Here is a 25604-nt window from a genome sequence, read left to right on the forward strand (position 1 = left end):
GGTTACTAGAAAGATAAGGATGTGAAAGACTCCTCCTTTTAATTTTCACTTTATTTAGATTCAAAGATTAGAAGTATCGGAGCCGGGGCAGCTGCTCTCGTAGCTCCCGCCTCAGGCCCAGCTGCTCAAGGGGAGGAGTTTCCGCCACAGCCCGGTACATTGCCTTCAGGCGTCTGCCCAGCCTGCATCAGATCTTACCGTGATGGCTGTGACCTAAAATCCTCAGGAAGCCCCCAGGGTCATGGCCCAGAAGCACCCCAGAGAAGGAGGGTTGTGTGGAGCTCACCACAGCGGTGGTGCTTCCTTCAGGACATCTGGACCCTTTGTGAACCCTGAAATACTTTCATTCTCAGGACTCAGGGAACCAGCAGGGATTGCTCCCAAAGATACTGGCTGCCTCACAAAGCACCCCTGCCCTAAGTACCCACAGCCCCCAAACCCAGCCCACTGGTAAGATCCAAGCCATGGTCCCCCAAGGGGTCCAGGACCACCCAGAGAAGAAGACCCTGAACAGAGTGAGGTGTCTGCAGAAGAGGGATCAGGAGGGGACCAGGAACTCTCAAGAGAACGAGGCTGGGTACCGAGAGGATGGGAACCCTTGTTTTTCCATTCCATCTGCTTGTAACTGCCAGGGAACCCCTGGACTCCCTGAAGGGCTACTCTGAGGGAGGAGATGGCTCTTCTAGCAACTTTTGCCACCACTGTACCTCTCCAACCTTGGGGGAAGATGAAGAGTTGGAAGAAGAGTGTGATGATGAGGAACCTCTTAAATTCCCCAGTGATTTTTCACCTGTGCCCAGTGGAAAGAAACCCCCACCCCGGAGGCAGAGGCACTGGCTTCCGACCAAGGAGGAAACTCGGGAAGGTGGACGAAGAGATCCCAGGTCCCCTGGTCGACATCGTCTGGGCCGGAAACGAAGTCAAGCTCAGAGGCCTGGGATTGTGGGGGGCAGAGGAGCTATGTCAGCTTGGACAGGCAGGCTTCTGGTGGCTGGTTGAACTCCTGGTGTTGGTGGGGGAGCATGTGGAAATGGGGAGCATGTGGAAATGTGTGACCATCTCATTTATGCATGCAGGCAGCTGAAAGGCAGTGATCTGGAACTTTTTCGAGTCTGGGTAGGAGTCTGAGCAGGGAGACTGAGGGGCTGGGGACATATGGTGTTCCAGTGTCTCAGTCAGGGGTTTTCTTGTGGGGCAGGACTTCATCGGTTTTTTAAGGCTGCTGGGTGCTTTCCTGCTCCTGGCTCTTGCCCTCTTTTTGGGTTGTCTGCAGTTGGGCTGGCGGTATGTGGTGGGACTGGGTGACTGGTTAGGCTGGAGGGATAAGGTCACTTGGCTCTTCTCTTGGCTGGACTCTCCAGCCTTTCAGCGCTGCTTGACTCTGCTGAGAGAGAGCAGGCCATGGAAGCAGCTGGTAAGCTTAGTTCAGTGGACTTGGCTGGAATTGCCTTGGGTCAAGCAGAGAGCTGATAGACAGGGTAATGCACCTGTAGCTAGTGGACGCTACTGCCAGCCGGAAGAGGAAGTGGTTCGACTTTTGACCATGGCTGGTGTCCCTGAAGGTGAACTAAACCCTTTCCATGTGCTGGCGGTTGAAACCACAGCATCAGATCTTGAACTAAAGAAGGCCTATAGGCAGCTGGCAGTGATGGTGAGTACCCTTCACCTTTGCCTTTCGTCTTTGTTCTGATATTTTATTTTTCATTATAATTATAGGGAGAGTAGAATATAATGTAAGTCAGAGCAGAAGGCAAACTTGAAGCTAAAGGATTATTATTATTATTTTGCAGTTGTTTTTATGAGAGAGAGAGAATTGGTGTGCCAGGGCTTCCAGCCACTGCAATAGAATTTCAGACATGTTCACTTCCAGATGCGTGCACCACCTTGTGTGCATGTGCAACCTAGCCTGCTGTGCGTCTGGATTACTGGAACGTGGGGAGCTGAACATGGGTCCTTAGGCTTTGCAGGCCAGCACCTAAACTGCTAAGTCATCTCTCCAGCCTGATTTTTTTTTTTTTTTTTGAGATAGGGTCTTACTCTAGCCCAGGCTGACCCAATATTCACTGTCATCTTGGGCTGGCCTTGAATTCATGGCAGTCCTCCTACCTCTGCCTCTTGAGTGCTGGGATTAAAGGCATGTGCCACCATACCTGGCTTATTATTTATTTACTTATTCATTGGTTTTCCGAGGTAGGGTCTCACTTTAGCTCAGGCTGACATGGAATTCACTATGTACTCTCAGAGTGGCCTCATACTCATGGTGACCCTCCTATTCCTGCTTCCTGCGTGCTGGAATTATAGGCATGTGCCACCATGCCCAGCTTATTATTATTATTTTTATAGAGGCAGGGTCTCACTATGTAGCCTGGGCTGGCTTGGAACTTCCACCTCCAAGTGCTGGAACTACAGGCATGTGCCATCACGCCTAGCAAAGGATAATGTGTCTAGGAAAGAATCATAAAGACTTTGCTCTCTCAGTGGGGTCTAACCTTCCATTTCAACTCTTTTGTCATGTTTAATATTTTATTTTTTAAAACTTATTTATTTTAGGGTCTGGAGAGATGGCTTAGCAGTTAAGGCACTTGCCTGCGAAGCCAGACAACCCAGGTTGGATTCCCTAGGACCCACATAAGCCAGATGCACAAGGGGCATATGCGTCTGGAGTTTGTTTGCAGTGGCTAGAGGCCCTGGCTTGCCCATTCTTTCTCTGTCTCTCTTCTCTCTCCCTCTGCTTGCAAATAAATAAATAAAATTTAAAATTTCTTTTAGAAAAAGAAAAGAACATGTGTGACATTCACTGATAGGGATAATACATTCATTAATTATTGGATCTCAAAAAGGTTTTTTTTTTCTTATTGTTAGGGAATTAGTATCTGCAAAGGATCTAGGTACAAAATATGAGTTCATGGAAGAAAATATTAGTTTCATGGTCATGGGTATTTATCATTTTAACCAAATGATTACTTTATGCAAGAAAGAGATATTATCCGTCTCTTCAGTTCCCTTCCAGGCCCCTAAAAGTTCCTAGTATTGGTGGAGAACATAATCAAACAGGAGAATTACTCTCTAAGCCATCAACTTACCAGTTTTGTTAGAAATCTCATTTTCTGGGCAGAGCAAACAATCAAAACAGCAGACTGCCTTCCCCTCTTGTTGGAACTTTCGGTAACTAGGTCTGCAAGTCTCACTGCACACAGAGGAGGAAATCTGAGGAAAATCAGAAATGTGCTTGCTACAGGTAGGAATTTCATCTACTTCAATCATAAGAATATGTTAAAACAATACACCATTAATATACATATTTTCTACACCTATAATATAAGTGAGGGGTCACACTCCATTTACTACACTGTAGGTTGTCATAATATGGAGAGTTTGAGGGAACATTTTGGTGTTTCCAAATATTTTTCAAAAGATAGAAATAAAATCTAGGAAACTGGAAAGTGAATCCTAAACAACATGTTGTGCTTGACAAAATCATCAGGGGATACACATGTCCCCACATGATTTTTGCTATTTACATAGTAAATAAATAAACTAAAAAAATAAATTTGTAGTAAAATATTACAGTTAAGTACAACATACCTGCCTACTTCCTGTTAACCACTCTATTGTCTCATCAGACAAATACAATTGCTGACCATGGGACAGATATGGAGAAAACTGTCCTATTTTCACCTTTATTCCAAGACCTTGTGGAAAATTCCAAATGTGGTGAATATCATAGTCTACATCAATTTTTTTCTCATTTATAGTCACTAGATCTCCAACAGGGTTAATAAATTGCAAGTTCTTCAGAGAGTGGAAAAACTAAGAGATGTACGATTTTGCAATTAAGTATGTATACACATATAGATGTAATGTGTGATGTGGGTAATACCCTTTTTATTGAAATCATTCCCTCAGAAGCATTCTTTATTGCATGTGCACAATAGTGTGAATTAAATGAAATTCCACAGATAAATTAAATATCACTATTTTATGTTTATTTTTGAGAAATTGCTAAAATGATCACCAAATATTAGTTCAGGATAGTGAGATAAGACTTTAAACCCTTTCTATTAATGAAAATCAGAAGAACATTAAAAAATATTAGTATCTTCAGTATTTACAGTGATACCAAATTACTTTAACAATTTATATGACCTGTCAATCACGCTGATCATGATACTAGATATTCAAGCACTTCATAATAAAAAAAAAACTGTGATTATGTTTCAAATACTTAAAACACTTGGGCATGATAGCAGGGTCATCTGTAACATAAAACAGAGGTCACTCAAACTGATGTCCTTAATTTCACTGTCTTCTTGTTCATGTATACACACAGTGATGGTTGGTCATGGTTGTCTTCTCAACTGGAGTTAAAATTACCATGCTCACAATTCTATGGACATGTCTCTATGAAAGTTCTAGGTTATGTAACTAAATTGGGAAAACTCACACTGAATGCAGGTGGCACTATTCCATGGGAAATGGTCTATAATCAGGGAAAGCCAGCTGACCATGTACTTTCATCACTCTCTGCTTATAGACTGTGTATACAATGAACACAGTTTCTTTTTTCATTCTCCTGCTTCCATGCTGTCTCCATCATGATGGACTGACTGTACTCCTGAAGTGTGAACCAGAATGAAACCTTTCTCCACTAAGTTGCTTTTGTCAGATATTTCCCTCCCCCCCCCGCAAAAAAAAAAACTGATAAACTTATACCTACATTTACTTCCTGGGAAATGAAACAAGATAGATATATCCATAATTGAGAGAAGTACTCTATAGCAATAGGGTTTAAACGTGAAGGGAAGCACTTAGGAGGTAAAATTGATGACACTACATACCTTTGGGCAGACAACGACAGGTATCGTTGGCTGAACATCTACCTAGTGAAAATATGCATCCATTCCCTCAAGAAAGGATCACTTTAATGGTAAGGTGAGTATTTTTGACATGAAGAAATGTCATCCTCCTCAGATCCAATCAGACTTATTGTTGACTTGTGAATATATTTTTTATTGAGTTTCAAAGATTTGTTTAATTATGTTGTTCTTAAACAAACTTTGTTTCCCTTACTCCCTTTCTCTGAAAATATCCCCCTTTTAAGTCCTTTCTTTCCCTTTTCTGTTTTCATACCACATGTTTCCTTTGGTGCTTTCTCCAGTTCTCATCCCTTTCTATTCTTGTCTCATTGCTGAAGTGATTTTATATTGTATTAATTTGATTATTATATTACCATAAACTAGATAAACAGTACAGACATTAAAACATTCAATCTTTTTAATTTATTTATTCATTTTTTACTTATGTATTTATTTGTATATATTTGTGGTATGATAGATTCTCTGCCATTGCAATCAAATCCAGATAATTGTGTCACCTTCTGCATCTGGCTTTCCATGGCTGCTTGGAAATTGAATCTGGGCAAGCAGGCTTTGCAAGCAAACAGCTTTAACCACTGGGCTATTTCCCCAACACTTCCACCTCCTTTTTGTTAAAATATATTTAGAATTTATTGAATTTTATTTAGCTACTTAGTTGAGCCATGGTCTTGTAATGTCCCTGCTCCTCACATGGAACTCTGACCTTCCTACATCTGACTCCCAAATGCTAGGATAATAGGCATGAGACAGTATGTCTAGTGACATTAAAATATGCCTCTTCTTATGAAATTGGTGGAAGAATATTTTGCTACTCCTATGAAATATAAATTTTTATAAGCAAAATACAGAAAGACAAACCTTAGCTTGCTGTACTATAAGTAAGAGTGTTAAGACATATAAACTTATTCTAGATATTATGACTATAATAAATGCTATATAATGAGCTTTATGAATCTGAGTAATTTATGTTTATATTACCTTCCTTTATTTCACTAAAAAGGGTTACACAAAAATTCTATTTGGCATTTTCACTTGTAGAAAGAAATGTGGAGTGATCAACATATGTAAATATTTTCTTTGTTTTCTGTTTATTTTACTCATGAATGTAGGCATATTAAAACAGGCTATAGGACCCATAAAGACTATTGCTCAATAAAGGTGTTAGTCTGGATATGAAAATTTCATATAATTGTATCTATGTTCTTTCTAGCTATAGATAGATTTCCCAATGTATTGCACTACAGAGAGCCTAATATTGAGAAGCACTGTTCCCTGACATAATGAATGTGGAGAGCTGAAGTGAAGTGGAAGTTCAGGCAGCCTCCTCTAACCTCCTATGGAATGATAAAATGTTTCCAACCACCATCCAGAATTCCAGAGACATCCAAGTCATGCTGAGATTACTGAATACTTTCTTAATCCAGATGAGGATTAACTCAATTTTCAAATTAAATTACAAATCATGCTAATATTTTTGTGTTCGATTGTTCTTCTTAAAATTTATTATGGATTTTTCCAAGTAAATTTAACCAGAAAGAAGTATCTCCCATCAAAGTCCTAAGTAAGCCTGTCCATGCTTAGCTTCCCAGATCATATAAGATTAAGTTCACTCAGGGTTCTATGTCCACACACCCAATAGAGATAACTGGTCAGGTTCAACTCTACCCATTGTTTAAGTGATGTCTGATGAAGCAGACCTTTCACAGAAAACCTGCTATTCAGTCTAACCAAGTCTCCCATGACTTCTCTGTTTCTGTTTCCTCATGATCAATACCCACCAGCTGATCCTTAAACATGAGACCTAATTCTTTTCTAAATGCAAACCGTAGAACATAATTACTCTCTCACACAGGGAAACTGTACTATATCACTGATGAACATTCTTTATGGCTATCTATGGTGTCATTAATTAGAGATACTGTGACACCCAGGAGGAGACTGAAGCCCGAAGATGTGCAACTCAAAAGCCAAGTCGTGCATATTTAATATAAAGGATAGCCGGCATTGACCATTAGTGTTAAATAGGTGTAGTACACATGTGGCAAAACTTTGCTAGTACATTTGACAAATTATGGAAAAAAGAAGGTAGAGACAAATGTAGTAAAAATGTGAGAGAATGTGAAGTACAGTAAAATTCTCTGCCTGAAAATCTAACATAGAGACATTGAATAGTATTAAAGAAAATCCTAGGGCATGAGTGTGCTTTGGGCCTATGAGCTCTGGGCTTGTGAGGAGCTCACCATGTCTGGGGCCTGGGAATTCAGTGCTAGTGAGGGGAGCTGCATATCTGGGACCTGTGCACTCTAGACACTGGCTTGTGTGGGGCCTCTGCACTCCAGACTACTGACAGTTTTGGTGTGTCTGGAGCCTGTGTCCTTTAGGATATTGAGGGGCTCTGTATGTCTGGGGTCAGAGCACCCAATTGGTGCAAATTCGGCAGACCCGAGCTTCAGGCTTGCCCCTGAGCCTGGTGCCCCACATTCTCCTCTCCACCCCAGCTACTCTCCACACAGCTGGCACTTGCCTAACCGTGCCCCGTTGACACATCTTTCCTGCTCCAAATAGGGAGAGCAGGAATATCTGGCAACAACCCTCCAAGGGGTACTAGTGAGCTTACTATGACCTGCTCATCTGGGTAGAGCACGGGATCAGGGACAAATACTAAAGCTCCAAGGCACTACAGGCAAGGCACGGCTGTGATTATGGGCTGAAGAGATGCCAGAATTCCAAACACAGATCTCCTATCAGCTGCCAGCCCAGAGCAGCAGGCACACTTGCAACCTCCACAGCCCATATGTCTGTGGATACAATGCCATAATATTACAATCCAAGTCAAACCCAAAACAGAACAGTTACTGAAGTGCAAATATTTGCTTCCCCTTAATAAGAAAAAAAAACTATCACCCCAAAGTATATAGACCCAAAGGGGGGAAAAACACCATGAGACAACAAACTGAGGGACCTCCACCAAGAAGAGACAACAGAAATTGAATCCCAAAATGAAAGTACAATATTTACTCTGACCAAGTAAATCACTGAGATGGAAGCAAATCATCAACCAAAAATAAATCACATACATGGAACTGAGCAGAATAATTTATGGCACAAAGCTTTCATAACTAGGCTAAACCTACTTGAAGAAAACCAGATGTAAATATATAAAACCAGAGATATAAGGAAATGGAGGATGAATCAAAAAATGGAAGATCTCAATAACCACCTGATTAAGGTTAATGAAGTCATGATTAAATGCAAGAATGAATTCAAAGAAGCATCAAGAAAATCAAATCACAACCTGAAATTCGAACATGACTAAGAGATGGACACTACACAGAAAAAGGTAATAGAAAATCACAAACAAATAGAGCTTATAAAAGCCTACCTAGAATCACTCACTGACAGAGCTATTCCTGTGGAGTACAGAACCTCAGACCAGGAAGACAAGACAGGGGAAACAGTTCAGGAGTCCAAAAACATCAATAATTTCAAAAAAAAATTATGAGAATGAATATAAGGGAACTGTGGGATAACCTATAATGACCAACTATCCAGATTATGGGTATACCAGAAGGTGAAGGGTTTCAGGCCAAAAGCATGAGCAACATGTTAAACAAGACTATTGAAGAAAATTTTCTGGCCCTCTCAAAAAAAAGAGCCATCCATAATCAAGCTCACAGAACTCCAAACACACTTCATCAAAGAAGAAACTCTCCAAGGCACATCACTGTTAAAATTCTAAACAACAAAAACAAGATACAGTGCTAAAAGCAGTAAGAGAGAATCAACACATTACATGCAAAGAAAATCCCATTAGAATTACCTCAGATTTCTCAATAGAAACTCTAAAAGCCAGAGGGATCTAGAATGGAACACTTCAAAGTTTAAAAAATTATGGATTCCAAACCAAATACTGTACCCAGTGAAAGTATCCCTCATAATAGATTGTGACAAGAAAACTTTCCATGAGAAAAGCCAGCTCTATGATTATATGAAACAAAGCCAAACTTACAGAGAACACTTCAGGGAATACTACACACAGAAGATTCAAACAACCAATCTGAAAAGCCCACAAGAGAAAGATCACAATAACAAAAACATGAGAAAGCTTGAAAATGCTCAAATCACAAGAAAAAAAAAAAAACACATAAAGCCCTCAACATGACAGAGATTAAATTGGCCTCTGCTATAAACGTAAATATTAATGATCCTAACTCACCCATCAAACAACCCAACTTAACAGGGTGTATCAGAAAAAATGGACTCTGCCATGTACTGTCTTCAAGAAACCCACCTCACCACTAAGGATAGACGCCTACTCAGGGTGAAAGGATGGATAATGATTTTCCAAACAAATGGAAGTTTAAAAAAAAAAAAGTGAGTGTGGCTATATTAATATCTGAAAAAAAATGACTTCAAGCCAAAGGTAATCAAACAGGACAAAGACAGACACTTTTTACTCATCAAGGCAATAATCCAAGAGAACATCACAATCACAAATCTATATGCACCAAACACAGGTGCATCACAGTTTATAAAACAAAGCCTACTTGACAACAAACAGAAATAAACCCCTATGCCATCATAGTAGGAAACTGTAATACCACTTTCATCAATACATAGATAATCCAAACAGAATATCAATACGGGAATAATAAAGCTTAACAATACAATAAATTACCTAGACCTAATGAAATCCACAAAATATTCCACCCCAATTCTATAGAATAAACATTTTTTAGTAGCCCATGGAACCTTCTCCAAAAGAGATCATATAGTAGGACATTAAGCATGCCTTCATAAATTCAGGAAAATTGACCTAACTTCATCTATCATATTGTACAACAGTTAAAGTAAGAATTTAACAACAAGGACACAGCAGAAAATACACCAGCTTTTGGAAACTGAACACCACACCTTTAAACAATGAATGAGTTCTGGAAGAATTGAAAAAGGAAATTGTAAAATTTCTGGAACTGAATGATAATAAAAATACAGCATAACAAAATTTATGGGATACAATGAAGACGGTCCTAAAGGGAAAATTCATAGCACTAAAACCCTTCATAACAAAGACAGATAGATCTCAAATTAAAAAGCTAGCCAATAAATAAATAAATAAAAAGCTAACCAACCACCTAAAAATGTTGGAAAAGAGGGAGGGAATTACCATGAGATATTTTTTTATAATCATGGAAAATGCTAATAAATTTTTTTTTAATGTTGGAAAAATAAAAACATTCTAATTGAAGAGTTGCAGGTAGAATGAAATAATTAAGATCAAGGCAGAAATCAATAAAATGGAAACTAAGAAAACAATAAGATAGTCAAAATGAAGAGCTGGTTCTTGGAAAAAATAATTATTGGTAACCAAATGGCCAATTTGATCAAGTGAAGCCAAGACAAGTATCAAACTAACAGCATTAGAAATGAAAAGGATGAACTTGGAAGAATCTTGAGGACATACTTCCCAAACCTCTTCTCTACAAAATAGGGTAGGTGGAAGAAATTTATAAATTCCTAGAAACATGCCACCTACCAAAACTAAAACCAGAGGAGATAAAATTCCAAAACAATCTCATTACAGCCATTAAGACTGAAAATGTGGGCTGGAGAGATGGCTTAGCAGTTAAGCGCTTGCCTGTGAAGCCTAAGGACACTGGTTCGAGGCTCAACTCCCCAGGATCCACATTAGCCAGATGCATAAGGGGGTGCACGCACCTGGAGTTCGTCTGCAGTGGCTGCAGGCCCTGGCGTGCCCATTCTCTCTCTCTCTCTCTCTCTCTCTCTCTCTCTCTACCTGCCTCTTTCTCTGTCACTCTCAAATAAATAAATAAAAAGAATAAACAAAAAAATTTTTTTAAAAAGACTGAAAATGTAATCAAAAACTTTTCCAAAAGGAAAAGTCCAAGACCTAATGGATTCTCTCCTAAATTCTACCAAACTTTCATTGGAAAACTGGACCCAATTTTTTCAAGCTTTTTAACATAATCAGAGAACAGGAAAAGCTCCAAAATTCCTTCTGTGAATCTACCATCACCCTAATACCAAAACCAGACAGAGATACAAGAAAAGAGAAGTATAGACCTAATTCCCTGATGATCATGGAAAAAATCCTGAACAAAATCCTCAATAACCAAATTCAACAACACATCAAAAGCTACATCCACCTCCATCAAGCAGACTTCATCCCAGTGATGCAGGAATTGCTCAGCATAAGAAAATCAATTAACATAAAATACCACATAAATAATTCAAAATAGGATAATCGCATGATCATTTAATTGGTGCAGAGAAGGCCTTTGACAAAATGCAACCAATTTCATGGTCAAAAGAGAGTTCATATTTCAGCATAATAAAGGCAATATACAAAGCACCTAAAGCCCATATAATACTCAACAGGAAAAGACACAATGAGTTACCATTGAGATATGGAAAAAGACAAGGTTACTCACTCTCATCACTACTCTTCATCATAGTATAAGAAGTCTGAGCTCAAGCAATAAGACAAGGGAAAGATATAAAAGGGATACAAATTGGAAAGGAAGAAGTCAAACTAACACTATTTGCATATGATAAGATCATATTCACAAGTGACCCAAAAGACTATCATAAAATTTCTGAAGGTGAGAACTTCCTTCAGTAAAGTGGCAAGATACAAAATCAACACACAAAAATCAGTAGCCTTCCAATAAATAAATGACAAATCCTCAGATAAAGAAGTCAGCGAGGGCTGGAGAGATGGCTTAGCGGTTAAGCGCTTGCCTGTGAAGCCTAAGGACCCCGGTTCGAGGCTCGGTTCCCCAGGTCCCACGTTAGCCAGATGCACAAGGAGGCGCACGCGTCTGGAGTTCGTTTGCAGAGGCTGGAAGCCCTGGCGCGCCCATTCTCTCTCTCTCCCTCTACCTGTCTTTCTCTCTGTGTCTGTCTCTCTCAAATAAAAAAAAAACAAAAAAAAAACTGATATTGTTAAAAAAAAAAAAAAGAAGTCAGCAAGGCTGACTTTCATTTTCAATGACCACATGAAAGTCAAACACTTTAGAATAACACTAACCAAAAAAAAAAAAAAAATGAAAGCCTATATAATAAAAACATACAAACACTCAGGAAAGAAATTTTGGAGGACATGAGAAGATAGAAGGGCCTTCCATGCTCCTCAATAGGTAGAAGTAAAATTGTGGGAAAAAATGAGTTGTACCAAAAGAAATATAGAGATTCAACACCATACCAATAAAAATCCCAGCATCAGGGATGGCTTAGTAGGTAAGGCATTTGCCTGCAAAGCCAAAGGACCTAGGTTTGAGTCCCCAGGACCCACGTTAGCCAGATGCATAATGCAGCACATGGCTCTGGAGTTCATATGCAGTGGCTGGGGGCCCTGGTTCACCCACATTCATTCATTCATATTCTCTCTCTCTCATAAATAAGTAACTAAAAAATATTTTTTAAAAACTCCCAGCATCGTTCTTCATAGAGATAGACAAAAATGATGTCAAGATTTATTTGGAATGGGAGAAGGCCACAGATATCCAAAAAATATCATAGTAAGCACACTCACACAAGTATAGAAAGGCAAACGCTGCATGCTGTCCCTCATCTGTGGTTCCTAAATAGGAACAGCTTAAGTTTATGTCTTAAGCAACAAGCAACTTGAGGATCAGATAAGAGGGATGGAATGGTTTGGGAAAAGGGGAACTGGAAGGCACAGAAGGATGGAGATATAAACAAAATCAAATCCAAAATGTATTGATATTTATAGAAACCTTTCTCCTGGATAGCAGACTAAAAGATATGCCCCCCAATAGCAGCATGGAGGGATGATCTGGTAAGATGGGTACTGGAGAGAGTACAGTGAGGCCTCACCCTAAAATATTTGGCCCTAGCTAGTAAACCCCAGTACCAGAAATTGGTGAGACCTCATGTTGACCTGTTGATCAAAGAGACCTATGAGCTCCCCAAAACAAGACAAATTTCTGACAAAGCATTTGATTATCCATCTAATAGAAAATGTGAGAGCCTATTGCTGAAGAAATCACTTGTTGCCCATGCAGAATATCAAGAGATCTGGCTTAATCCAGAAGGAAGTTAGCCCCCAGATGGTTAACCTATATAGTGCTGAAAATGTGACATGAGATGCTGGGTGAAAACAGCCAACACTATGGTGAGCCTGCTATATGTAAGCAACTAGCTTGACAACATGTACACACCTGTGCATAGTGGCATCCACAATAGATAGGTAAACAATGGCATTCTCATTGGCTCAGGGGAAAGTAAAACATAGATGGAATTAGGAACCAATTCAGAATCCTATGGAGACCAAGATCATGAACCCCAATGAGAAATATCCATTAGTCTTTGGCCAAAAGTGATGTTACACCCATCAAAATATTATTAACTTAACAAATATTATATACTTTGGCCTATTCTGATCTCACTCCCCATTGTAGAATATATTTTCCCTTTTCATAAATCAGCAAGAATAAAGGACAACCAAAATCTATCAACATCACAAGGATCAGTGACTCCATGTCATCAGGTGAACCACCCCTAGCACAAAAGATAGAGCCCAGGTGAAACACAAAGATTTGGTGAGATGAGAAAGAATTCTGCTTCCATAACCAGCTTGACATCCTGAGCCAGGGTGATGGAGACAAACCCAGGATACTCAAAAAACACAAAAGCAGAAATCCAGAACCTGCTGAGAGCTCAACACTAAAGTAGATTTAAAGCATACCCATCTAGGCTCAGGGAATTTTGTGGAAGAGTGGGCAGAAGGAATGAAAGAGCCATAGGGTGGGAGGGAATATCCAGAAGCATCACCTCCCCCGCAAAAAATGACAGACTGCTGTTCTCACACATCATTACCTAAAACTCCATGATGAATACCCACAATCCCACTAAGGTGGGACCTCAGTGAAGAGGGGGCAGGGAGGAGGGGAATGATACTATCATCACTTGACATATTAATACAAAGTTTAAATTTAAAAAAAATTAAAAAGAAAGGGAAAAATGAAAATCCTGTGCATATCATTCCTGCTATTAAATAGTAGCAGCTAACACTTGTAACACTGGCCGGTTCAGGATCTCAAAAGGGTTGTAAGTAATCACTTCCTTGAGTGGTATCTCCTATTCTTCCACAGTACAAATATTCTATAGTACTTTCTTAAATACATGCTTATTTCATATATTAGCTAGAATACTGACCAAATACCTGACTGATTATTGTTCAAAATTTGCTATTATTATGTCCAAATAAAACGGTACTATAGGAAAACAATCTACAGTTGTTACCTTTCTTCTTCCTGTACCCAATTACAAAAGGAAGGAAGTATCATGAAATCTTGAAAGATTAGTATCCATGTGAAAAGTCTGTCCATAGTTAGTCAGACAAACAAAATTGCCCCATTTTTGAAGACTTTAGAAATTATGTGCTCATGGACAAAAGATGAGCAGATATTTGAAGGGACACTTTGTTTCAGATACTTAATATTGAATAAATGCCAGTGGTATATATTGTCAGGAGAAGGTGAATCTAATATGAAACAAGATAGAAAGCACTGAGGCTCCCAAATTTTTCCTTTGTACATTAGAGTATTTAAAAAATCAGATACATTTGATTGGGGGAAAATAGAACTCAGTAAAAGACAAAATAAATTTTGATTCATTCATAAATGGTGTGCTTAGAAAGAAAAGAGCAAGGAATCCAACAAATGTTAGTGTACCCATATACACACTCCTTATATATTATACATGACTTTGAAATAGAAAATGAAGAAATGAAACTGACGCTTACCAGTAAAGCTTACTCCTTAACTTTTTTTCATTCCAAGGTTTCAGTGATATCATAACTTCAAAAATACAATCCTTCCACAAATTTCCATCATTTCCTTCATTTTTCTTTATTCTCCAGTAGCAGTTTGTTTCTATCAAACTTCAGAAGAGGACAGAAAGCATCACAATAAATAAGACAAAAATAAAACTAAACAGCTTCCCCATGTCTCAAAGCTCTCAGTCTGAGCTCAGATATAATGTGCAGCATGCAGTAGATAAGCACATCACATGTGTGTGCTTGTGTGTGTGTCTATCCTTAGAACTACTGCTGACTAGAAGGAATATTTATATCTATAATTTATTTCTTTCCAGTCTGTGTCACTCTCCCTTGAGGAGTACAGAACATAGCCCTAGGGCTGTAGATCCAAGGTCTTCATCAAGGTAAAAAGCACCAGTTGAAAAACATGTTGGGAGGATCATCTCTTGTTTCAGGTGGTATGAGTTCATGCATATACAGGAATGAATGCCACTGTGATAATCTCCTGAGTATATTTTTCCCAGACTGATATCAACAGGCCCTTTAGATTAACAGTACCTTTAATAATGTAAGTTTATTTCATCAGTGTTTCCAAAGCAAGATGTAAGGTGAAAAGGTCAGAAAGGACTCCTGCCCATCATAGCTCATGCAGACACATGGAGCACATTTCCTCCATTGTTGAAGCAGTGGAGAGAATCCTCATGTACCTCACTTCCATCATCTATTGTGTGACCCATGCACTACTCCATAGCAGTTCCATGCCTGTAATACCCCACAACTCCACATTTCCCATTGCCTGAGTGAACCATAATTTTAAAAAATAGTAGCTAAACCTGCAAGGCCCAGTCAGTCTCTCAATGTCAATGCAGATACTAAGCTTCAGACTTTTGTTCTAAAACATGACCTTTATCCATTTTCCTTAGTTCCCATAGAACAATACTCTGTGACCACCCAGTTTTTCTTATTTAATGTTGATTTTTCTCCATTGTTTACTGTTATCTTATTACAGGATTCCAGTTGGAAATTAACCTTATATTTTATGTGTAAACTCTGCCCTTCCACCACCTGAGTAAGGAATTATTTTTTGTTGCTACTTCCACATTCTGTGTTGCCAGTTGGACAGTCAATAATTGAGTGCAGGATGAGGAGCCTGTTTTTATTTATATGGACTGCATATAAAGTTGCACAAAATTTAGGGCAACTCATTTATATAAATTGAGATCAATGTTCAGAGTTGAAATAAGACTCAAAAGTCCTGATTTATTTCCATATTTTAAATCTAATTAATATTTAAAAATCATTACTCACTGGTTCTAAGTCTGGGAAGAATGCTCCTCAAGAATTCTAAGAGGAAGATGAAGAGAACATAGAGAAAATCAGCATGGAAGAGTAAGAAAACTCACCCTTGAGGATGGAATACAAAATTTCTGTTCACAGAGTTGAACATGTTGTAATTAGTATTTACTGTCAATATTACCTTCTTTTATTTTTAGTTAACATGCAGCATTGCCGTGGACTGACTCTCGGGGAGATCAGGACCGAGGGAGAACAAGGGCGAAGGCTCAAGGAGAACTCGGGATTCGGCGAGGAAATGACAGACAGACACACTCTAGGTTGAATATGCTGCTGCAATTTACTGAAGGTTTCATGAAGGTTTTATATAGATTGAACAGGGAAACTTAGCAAGCCAACAAGTGATCTCAGAAATCATTAATCTAAACAATCTTAAGTATTGTTCTACTCTAAGCCTACGTGCAGTGTTTATCAGGCAGGAAATGTACCCATTTTCTGAGAAGCATGTCTCGCATCATTGACCACAACATTATACAAACAGAAACTAGGGTAAAAGGTGTAAGGTGAATAACAGGTTACTTATTTCTTATACCCCAAGGACTGTATAAACACCACGGCTTACGCTTCCTTGCTAAGCGTTCCCATAAATGGAAGAGAATGCCATAGCCTCCTTTTTTCTTCATAATTCACCCATCTATTACCGAATTCATCATATCCTCCCTCATAGGGGAGTGGAACTAAGTAGATTCCAGCTCTGGAGTCCACCATCTGCCCTTGATCAAGTACTGAACATATCCCTCAGGAAGTTTCCTGGTGGGAATGCCTAAGTTTTGTAACTCCTTTTCTGCAGAACTGTCATGCTTCTTATGAACACTACCGATCAACATTTCTACTTTCATATTCTCAGGCTCAGTATCGTTCTCAAACATCATAAGCTGTTTTTACTTTACACCATCTAAAAACTGTTCTAGAGTTAATTTTTTTTATTCCTAGTAGAGTTATACATTCCCTCCATTGCCCTAATCATAGGAGGGGCACATTCAATGCTTAGATTGTTTCTTGTACTCTGATTGCGTGCATGATTACTAATAAGTGTTGAATTAGCTGTTCTTAGACAAACAGCTAGAAGAAAGCAGGAAAGAAACAGAGCACAGAAAACAGCACATTGGCGCCAGCAATTGGGTCTTTGTGACTTGGGCAGCAGGAACCATTACAGTAACTGACTGCCAAGGGGTCACCGGGGGCATCCCTCCGAAGAGTGCTGGCCCTCTGTCCTCAGCTCTCTTCCAGTGCAGAAGCATCTCTGCTTGCTACACAGGCGAGGTCGCCGTGGACGTAGCACAGCATGATATATTTCTATATGAAATGCTATTTTGTATGACATGCAATTTGAACATATTGTTCTTCCATCACCTATGTTTATTCCTTACCCAAGTTTCACCTTATCCCTCTCTTATTGCAAATATTGCCCTTATGATTCATGTCACATGTGTTTATTTATATTTTGCATATGAAAGTAAATATAGTTCTCATCTTGTTTGTTTTTATTTTTGTTTTTTGTTGCTTTCAGTGTCTCACTCTAGCCCAGGCTGACCTGCAATTCACTCTTTTCTCAGGGTAGCCTTGAATTTACATCGATCTCCTACCTCTGCCTCCTGAGTGCTGGGATTAAAGACATGCACCACCATGCTTGGCTCATTTTGTTTTTTACCACCCATTTCCATGTTAATTTCTCTCTCCCAGCTCCTTTTCAACTAATTGCTTTCCACAAATGTATATTCTTATAATTAGTACATGCCTAAAATTTAAAACATAAATATGAAAGACATTTTGTACGAATCTGATTTATTTTCCTTAACATAATCCTCTGCTTCATTCATTTTGCTAATGTCTTACTAAGATTGTATTTTTAAGTCTAGATAAAATTCCACTGTATATGTTCATACATATGCATAAACATAGGTAGGTAGGTATGAAATTTTCAGTACTCATTCATGTGGAAATGGGCAAGCAGTCTGATTCCATATTTTGAGAATTCTGAATAATGAAGTGGCAAACTAGTGTCTCTGTGATATGCTGATTTAGATAATTTAAGTATTTCCCAGCAGTGACACAGATCACTCATTTACTGTAACTACCTTTATATTTGATTAACTTCATTATTATTCCCATAGTGGCTACACCAGTTTCCATTGTCAGAGTCATGGTTTCTTTTCATGATGATGGTCTTTATGATTTGAGTGAGTGGAAAACCAATTTGTATTTTATTTGGGTTTTCCTAGTAGTAAAATACTTCAAGTATGTTATTATGCATTTTGGAATTATTTTTCTTATTTTAATGTATTCTGCTTAATATATTTAACTATTAATTCAATGATGTATGGGTAGGTTATGGCTCAATTTTTAAATATTATTTACATGTTCACATTATAATTATCTTTTGAGTAAATTGATGACAAATATTGTCTCTTTTCTGAGAATGACTCTCTTCTTTCTGCTCAGATGCTTTTCTTTTTTTGGTTTTTTGAGGTAGAGTCTCACTCTAGCCCAGGCTGACCTGGAATTCACTATGTAGTCTCAGGGTAGCCTCAAACTCACGGCGATCCTCCTACCTCTGCCTCCCAAGTGCTGGGATTAAAGGCGTGTGCCACCACGCCCGGCTGCTCAGATGCTTTTTAACATCATAAATTCACATTTGTCCATTCTTGGTATTGTTATTTGAGCCACTGGAACCCTTTCTGGAATTTCCTTGTCTATAAAGATGTATTGAAAAATCTTTCCTACATTTACGCCTACTTCAAAGTTTCATGTTGTGGTAGTTTGAATAAATGCTCCCTAACAGATTCAGGAATTTATTAAAACTTCTTGGATTGCCAGCCTCTTAGCTGGAGAAGGTGTCACTGGGTGGATCTTAGGGTCCAGCACTAAGGTGTCATGGATTTGAAATTCCAATCTAAAGATATGAGAGGTGGCTGTAGTTCTTAAAGTGTGCTGTGTGATGTGGCTTTTTCTTTTTCTCCCTGTTTGGTCCTGTAATGTAATGGGTCTGGGTCACTCAAAAATTCACCAGTCTGATATAAGTATGTTATTCATAAAATAGAGGAATTCATTTCTGGCCAGGACTAAACTTTGAGCAGGGAACTCAAGAGTGCAGCCCTGAGCTTCCTCATGTCAGGGTTTATAAAGACAAAGCTACAAGTCTATGTGCCTACAGCCACATTGCTATGCATTTCAGTTCTGTTATTGTAACAAGTCAAGCCTAATTACAAAAGCAGAAAAAAGCAGTTAGCAGTTGTCTTACTCAGGCAAATGGCCTAATATCACTAAAACAAACAGGGTGTCTGGTGTTGTTAAAATTCTCTACATCCAGCACACTAGAGATGACATTTGCAAGGTCCTGCAATTTATCAGTTCACTCTTACCTTTCCATATACCACTGACTTACAGATTGTCTATTTAATTATACCAATTCCATTTTATTAGAATTCAGGATTGACCAGGGCAGTGTGAGAGAAGAACCAATTTCAACAGCACAAACTTTAATGGAGCATACCAAGGGGCAGTGAGGGTAGATTTAAACAAACTTTAGGTTGTCTTTATTATTGTCTTTATGTTTTAATTTTCTTTGGGAGTGAATAATGGGAAGACAGAGCCTTTTCTTTTGTTTACTGAGCACCCACTGAGAGGGCATAAGGGCTGTTTCCTAAGTGGCCTGATAACCCTCAGAGTCTGGCTATCTTCATACTTATAGATTTTATGGTCCCAAAGAATTTTCCAGTGAAGTCAGTGATTCATAAATCCTTCACATATTATAAAACATTTCCTTATCCATCACAGTAACAGGAGGCCAATTTCCTCTGCCATTATGGAACTTCTTCTGGATCTGTAAGCTTCAATCAATATCCCTTCTTCCATAACTGTGCCTGGTTTGGAAGCTCATCTCAGAGAACTGAGGCTGTCTACTACAGAAATTGGTACCAGGAGTGGGGTTAGATGCATCTGACCATGTGGATTTTGGTCTTTTAGAACTTTTGTTCTGGAGGAATGGGCATGAACTTGGTGCTTGCAACTGAAGACACCTTCTGGATTGGTAAGCCAAGCATTATTGACTATTCTGAGACATGAAAATTCTAAGTGCAGAAAGAATTGAACTTGGAGGTTTGGCCTATGTACTTTTTGTTTGTTTGTGTTTGTTTTTGTTTTTTGAGGTAGGGTCTCACTCTGGTCCAGGCTGACCTGGAATTAACTCTTGTCATCTCAGGGTGGCCTTGAACTCATGGCAATCCTCCTACCTCTGCCTCCCAAGTGCTGGGATTAAAGGCATGTGCCACCACGCCTGGCTGGCCTATGTACTTTTAAGGGGAATGAAAGAAAGTAGAGGACAGCCCAGGCCCAGAGAGTTTGATCAAGGCTAAATTTGTAATGGGAAAAAGATATTGGACTGAGAGATTTAAGGATTTTAAGTTGGAAAACCTCAAGCAAGTTAGTTTTAAGTTAATAAAGATATTATTGTCAAGCACATTAGCAAAACTAAGGAAGATGGCTCAATTGCTTTACATTAAAACAATGTAGAAGTTACTTGAGGAAAGACTATAATAGAAATGGAAACCTTTTTGGAAAAGAGTTGACTGAAGAAGGAATCAGCTCTTCAAGGTCATGATTTATTTAGTCCCTGAATTAAGAATATGGCTCTGTCATACACACCCGGTATTGGTTTAAGAAGCATGAAAAATGCGTGTCATCATCATGAAATGCACATAGATTCAGGAGCTCTGTTGACATACAACACATAGGCAGAGCATGATGACCCTCATGAATAGGCTGCAAGAGCCTCTGAAAGATGGAACATGGTTTGCATGGAGACCCAAAGATGTTTTGGGTAGACCAAGACTGTACAAGGGCTACCATGGAGTGCATTGTGGGCCTGGCATGGAAGTGTTCTCTGGATACTCTGTCCAGCTGGAGGGGTGAAACTGGAAAATCTGGAGACTGTCAATCACTGCTTATGAGGAAACTTTAACTGCAGAAGTTTAATATTTCTTTGTTGGTTGTTGAGTTTGCAGTCTTTCCACCTCTCTCTCCTATGCCTTATGCCATTTGAAAATGTATACCCTCTTCCTTTATATGTTAAAAGTATATAAGTTGTTTGATTTTCCAGAAATCATAACTAAGAGACAATCTTAAATATCAGATGAGACTTGGGACTTTGGAATTACCATAAATGGGGACCTTTGAAATTATACTGAGTACAATTTATAATGTGAGATGGTTTTTAATCTATTTGAGGCCAGGGGTGGAATGTAGTAATTTGAATAAATGTCTCACAATATATTCAGGAGTTTATTAACACTTCTTGTATTTCCAGCCACTTGGCTAGAGGAGATGTCACTGGACGGGTCTTAGGGTCCAGCCCTAAGATGTGGTGCTGAATTTGAAATTCCAATCTAAAAATATGCAAAGTACCTGGAGTTCCTCAGGTGTGCTGTGTGGTATGGATTTTTTTTTCTCTGTGTGTTTGGTTCTGTAAGAGCAAGCCAACTTCTTCTGCCATTATGAAACTTCCCCTGGATCTGTAAGCTTCAATAAATATCCCTTCTTCCACAACTGTGCCTGGTTTGGAAGTACATCTCAGTGACCTGAGGCTGTCAACTACACATGTCTTATGTTAAGTTTTTCATCAATTTTCTATTTATTTTTTTATATGGTGAGAAATATGGTTCTTGTTTATTCTATGTGTGAATATCCATTTTCCCCATCATCTTTTGTTTTGAAGACACTTATCCCCAATATATGATTTTGGTACATATAATCATTTTTAGTGCTGTTAACAAACACCATAACAGAACTTATGGATGGACAATGACTTCTCTCCATTTATATCATGGTGGGTAAAGCATGGCAGGCAGAAGTGGGAACATGATTCACATTGGCATGCAAGACTCAGAGGAAGAATTAGACTATGACATTTCAGGGCACATATTGAGTGACAAATTTTTTCAAGTGTGGCTCCACCTTCTAAATGTTTCACAACCTTCCCAAACAGTGGCAACTGCATGCAACCCTATTGTTTCTCCTGTCTTATTGCTACAGATAAGGCAAGTAGATATTTTGGCATTGCTATGACCAAATCCCCAACATGAAACAAGTTTAAGAGGGTTTGTTTTATGTTACAGTTGAGAAAGTAATGAACACCATGGTTGTAAAGGCATAGTGGCAGGAAATATGAGATTGCTTTCACACTTCTTGGAATAATGAAAGGTGAATTCTGGCACTGAGCTACCTTTTTCCCCTTTTTATTGAGTTCAGGAATACTTTTAGGATAGTTCCACCTACATTCAGGGTGTGTATCCAGCCTCCTAATTTGTCCTTTCAAGAAAAGAGTCATTATTGACACATTATGAGATGGGCCTCATAAGTACCATGTGTGTTTACAAATCCAACCAAGTTGACAATGTAATGAATTAAGTCTTCTGCACTGTGTCTAATAAGACTGAATAGGATGCACAATCTTATTTAATTTCAAACTCCATAGGAAATAATTTCACATTTCACAATTTAGTTTTTAAATATTTTGTTTACTTATTTATTTGAGAGAGAAAGAAGCAGACAGGGAGAGAGAGAGAACACAGTGGCCTTCAACCACCTGACTCCTTTGTACATCTGGCTTTACAAGGGTACAAGGAAATCAAACCTTTTTTATCAGACTATGCAAACAAGGACCTATAATATGTACATATATATATATATATATATATATATATAATTTTTATAACATCTTATTTTATCATGTGTCATGTCAAATTTGTTTGGGAAATGATGTATTTCTTTTAATTTTTGCACACATAGAAATATAAGTTTCACATTAATCAAACACATTGTTCTGGGTTTCAATAGAATCTATTTTAATTTTTGCTTGTCAGCTCTAATTTTATAATTCTGGGATCTTCCTTTCTCTGTTCATTAGTTTCAGGAATGTGCTTCTAGTACATCTTCAAGAAAGAAGCTCCATCTTTCCATTACTTATTATATTGGGTGTTGAATTGATTTCTGCTTTGATGCTGACCCTGCCTATCATTCCATGGACAATGAATTTGGTGTGATATTATTCTTCTAAGATTTTGTAATTCATTGTTAAGTTACTTATTTGTAATAATGTGAATTTTTACCAACTTATTAAAATACATTGCTAGGTTCTGTTTTATACAGGTTTCTGTATTAAGTTTAGTAAATTGAAAGCTGCTGAAGAAGGGCTATGATGCTATGCATATCAGCTTGGTAAGATTAGTTCCTATTAGTAGAAAAGCAAGAAAGAACTGCACCAACGCAAGATAAAAAAAACAAAACACCATGCATTGTAAAATCCTGCAGTTTCATTTCAGATATCTGGAACCCAAGATGAAGTCCTGTGTGAGACAGAAAGCCTAATTGTATCCTCCATTGTGCTTCCTGCCTTACAGATAGGTCCACCTGAGCCACAGCAAGCAGCTCTTCCTGGAAGACATCCCACAGTCCTTTCATTTCCAAAGCCGAGGGATCTCCATTGTAACCCACTGTTTTATTTCACAACTCCAGAATGACTTCACAGGGTCTACATGAAGGGGCTATGACCCAGCTTCACATTTCCACATTTCAGCAACTCCTATAATTATGGTAGCACTTTATTACCTTATTTCCTTCATTTATCATGCTTTCTGAACCAATACCAAGTAGATAGACTTCACTATCAAATTTGTAAAACCACAGAGATTAAGCTTGACATTAAGGAGGAAGTTATTTCTTCAACATTCTTTTCTCATGCTCAATCCTTTACGAAGAATTTGCATCATTTCTAACTTGAGTCATTCATCAATTATATTTCATTCTCAGGGAATTTTTCCCATTTTAGTGACTCAGAGCAGTTGCTCAATCTTTAATGGTGGTAATTGACTTACCAATTGTACCTTAATTGGCCTAAACTCAGCATCTATAACTAATGCTTTAAATTTGTTTACATTTCTTTCTATGTCAAGGATGCTATGTGGTACTTACTTACAGACCTTAGAAGAGATTAATTCTGAGATTGATAAGTCTCAGAAGTTGTGCCTACTTTTCCTGAAAATAAATTGTGAATAAGTACACCATATAACCAAAAAATGACAACTATGTTTGTGGTAACCCTAGTCTGGTTTGGGCCTGGTAAGTTTGAATTTTTATGTAGCAGCTCAACCATGTAGGAAGCTGAAATGTACAAAAACCATGAGAGTGACTCTAAATGTAAAAAATCACTGCCTTCTGTGGTACACAGACTTGCCAATACAGACTGTGGTTGAGTGCTTGGTTTTTCGTGCACAGAGGCAACAAAAATCAAAAGATGAATCAAGATGTCCACAATATACATGTCCCAAGAGACAGCTCAGAGGAATTGAGATGAGCAACAGTACTGCTTGAAGGGAGAAACCCTGCACTCACGCAATGGGGAGATACACAAATCATACCGAAGCAGATTTCTAGAAGTTGCTAAGAACTCAATATCAGAATAGACTTAAAACCAAGCCACCAATGCTGAAGAGATGGTGGAAGAGCCAGAGGGTGTAAAGCAATATCCCTGGGCACTAGCTCTCTCTATTGACTGACTGCTGCTCCCAAAACTCAGAAGCCATAACAACACAGTGAATGCCCACAATCCCACCTGCATTGCATAGTACAAAGGAAAAGGGCAATGATGGTACCAACATGTGATGTGTATTTACAAAGTTTCATCTGAAATAAAATAAACAAATACAAGAAAATTAAAAATAATTAAATAAGAAAGTGAAAAGCCCAATGTGATTCAGGTTCAACCTACAAACAAGAGGCCTACTGGCCTGTATCAGCAGGTAGTAATAAAACACTGCTCCTTGTACATCGTGTAGTGCTGCCTCTCTTTCAAGAATCCTGCACTTCTGCAGCAAAAACAAAAAAAAGAATCCTGCACTAATACCCATGCACACTTGAGAAAACTTTGGTCATTCTCATCATCAATGACAATAAGTGAGTAGTCCAAGTAAATGAATTCAAACCTTCTCTAAGATTTTTAAATCACTGTGTTTTTTATATTTAAGGTAAGGTCTCAAGGTCTACCAGCTGGCTTTGGACTCCTGGTGATACTCCTCCCTCAACCTTGTAACATCTTCTTAATTGAACTGTGTTATTCCTAGGAAAACACACCCTTTGTGTCCTGATCACTCATGTTTCCGACCTTGCCATTACAGTAAGACTAAAACTTCTAAGTGATGGGGTGAAGTCCAAAATATTGCTTTATTTCAAGAAAATTGATTACATCTAGCACATGGTCCCTGATCAGCAGTCTATTTTCAGTCCATCAATCTCCAATGGAGAGTGAAGTCAACACCAGATAAATGAGATAACCATTATTATTTTAGAGCAAACTTAATAGGTGTAGACCCTCTTGTAGCCCAAGATTGGTGGGAGCTTGATAATGGACAGTAGGCTCATTTTTTGGAGATGGTTCTGACCTGTTACCCAAAAAACCACATATGGGTTCCATTCCACTGAGCAGATCCATTAGCCAAATCAAGAGCAGTTGGTTACCCACCATGGCTGTGTGCCACTATTGCACTTCTGTGAGCATCACATCAAGTTGTTTGCTG

At 38.6% G+C, this 25604-nt stretch overlaps 1 pseudogene; it reads left to right on the top strand.

Annotated features, from left to right (window-relative positions):
- The first annotated feature begins 241 nt into the window (after positions 1 to 241).
- The window catches only part of LOC105944321, an 85556-nt pseudogene continuing 60193 nt past the window's right edge, over positions 242 to 25604 (top strand).

Source organism: Jaculus jaculus, chromosome 15 (genome assembly GCF_020740685.1).
Source record: "Jaculus jaculus isolate mJacJac1 chromosome 15, mJacJac1.mat.Y.cur, whole genome shotgun sequence".
NCBI classification, from domain to species: Eukaryota; Metazoa; Chordata; class Mammalia; order Rodentia; family Dipodidae; genus Jaculus; species Jaculus jaculus.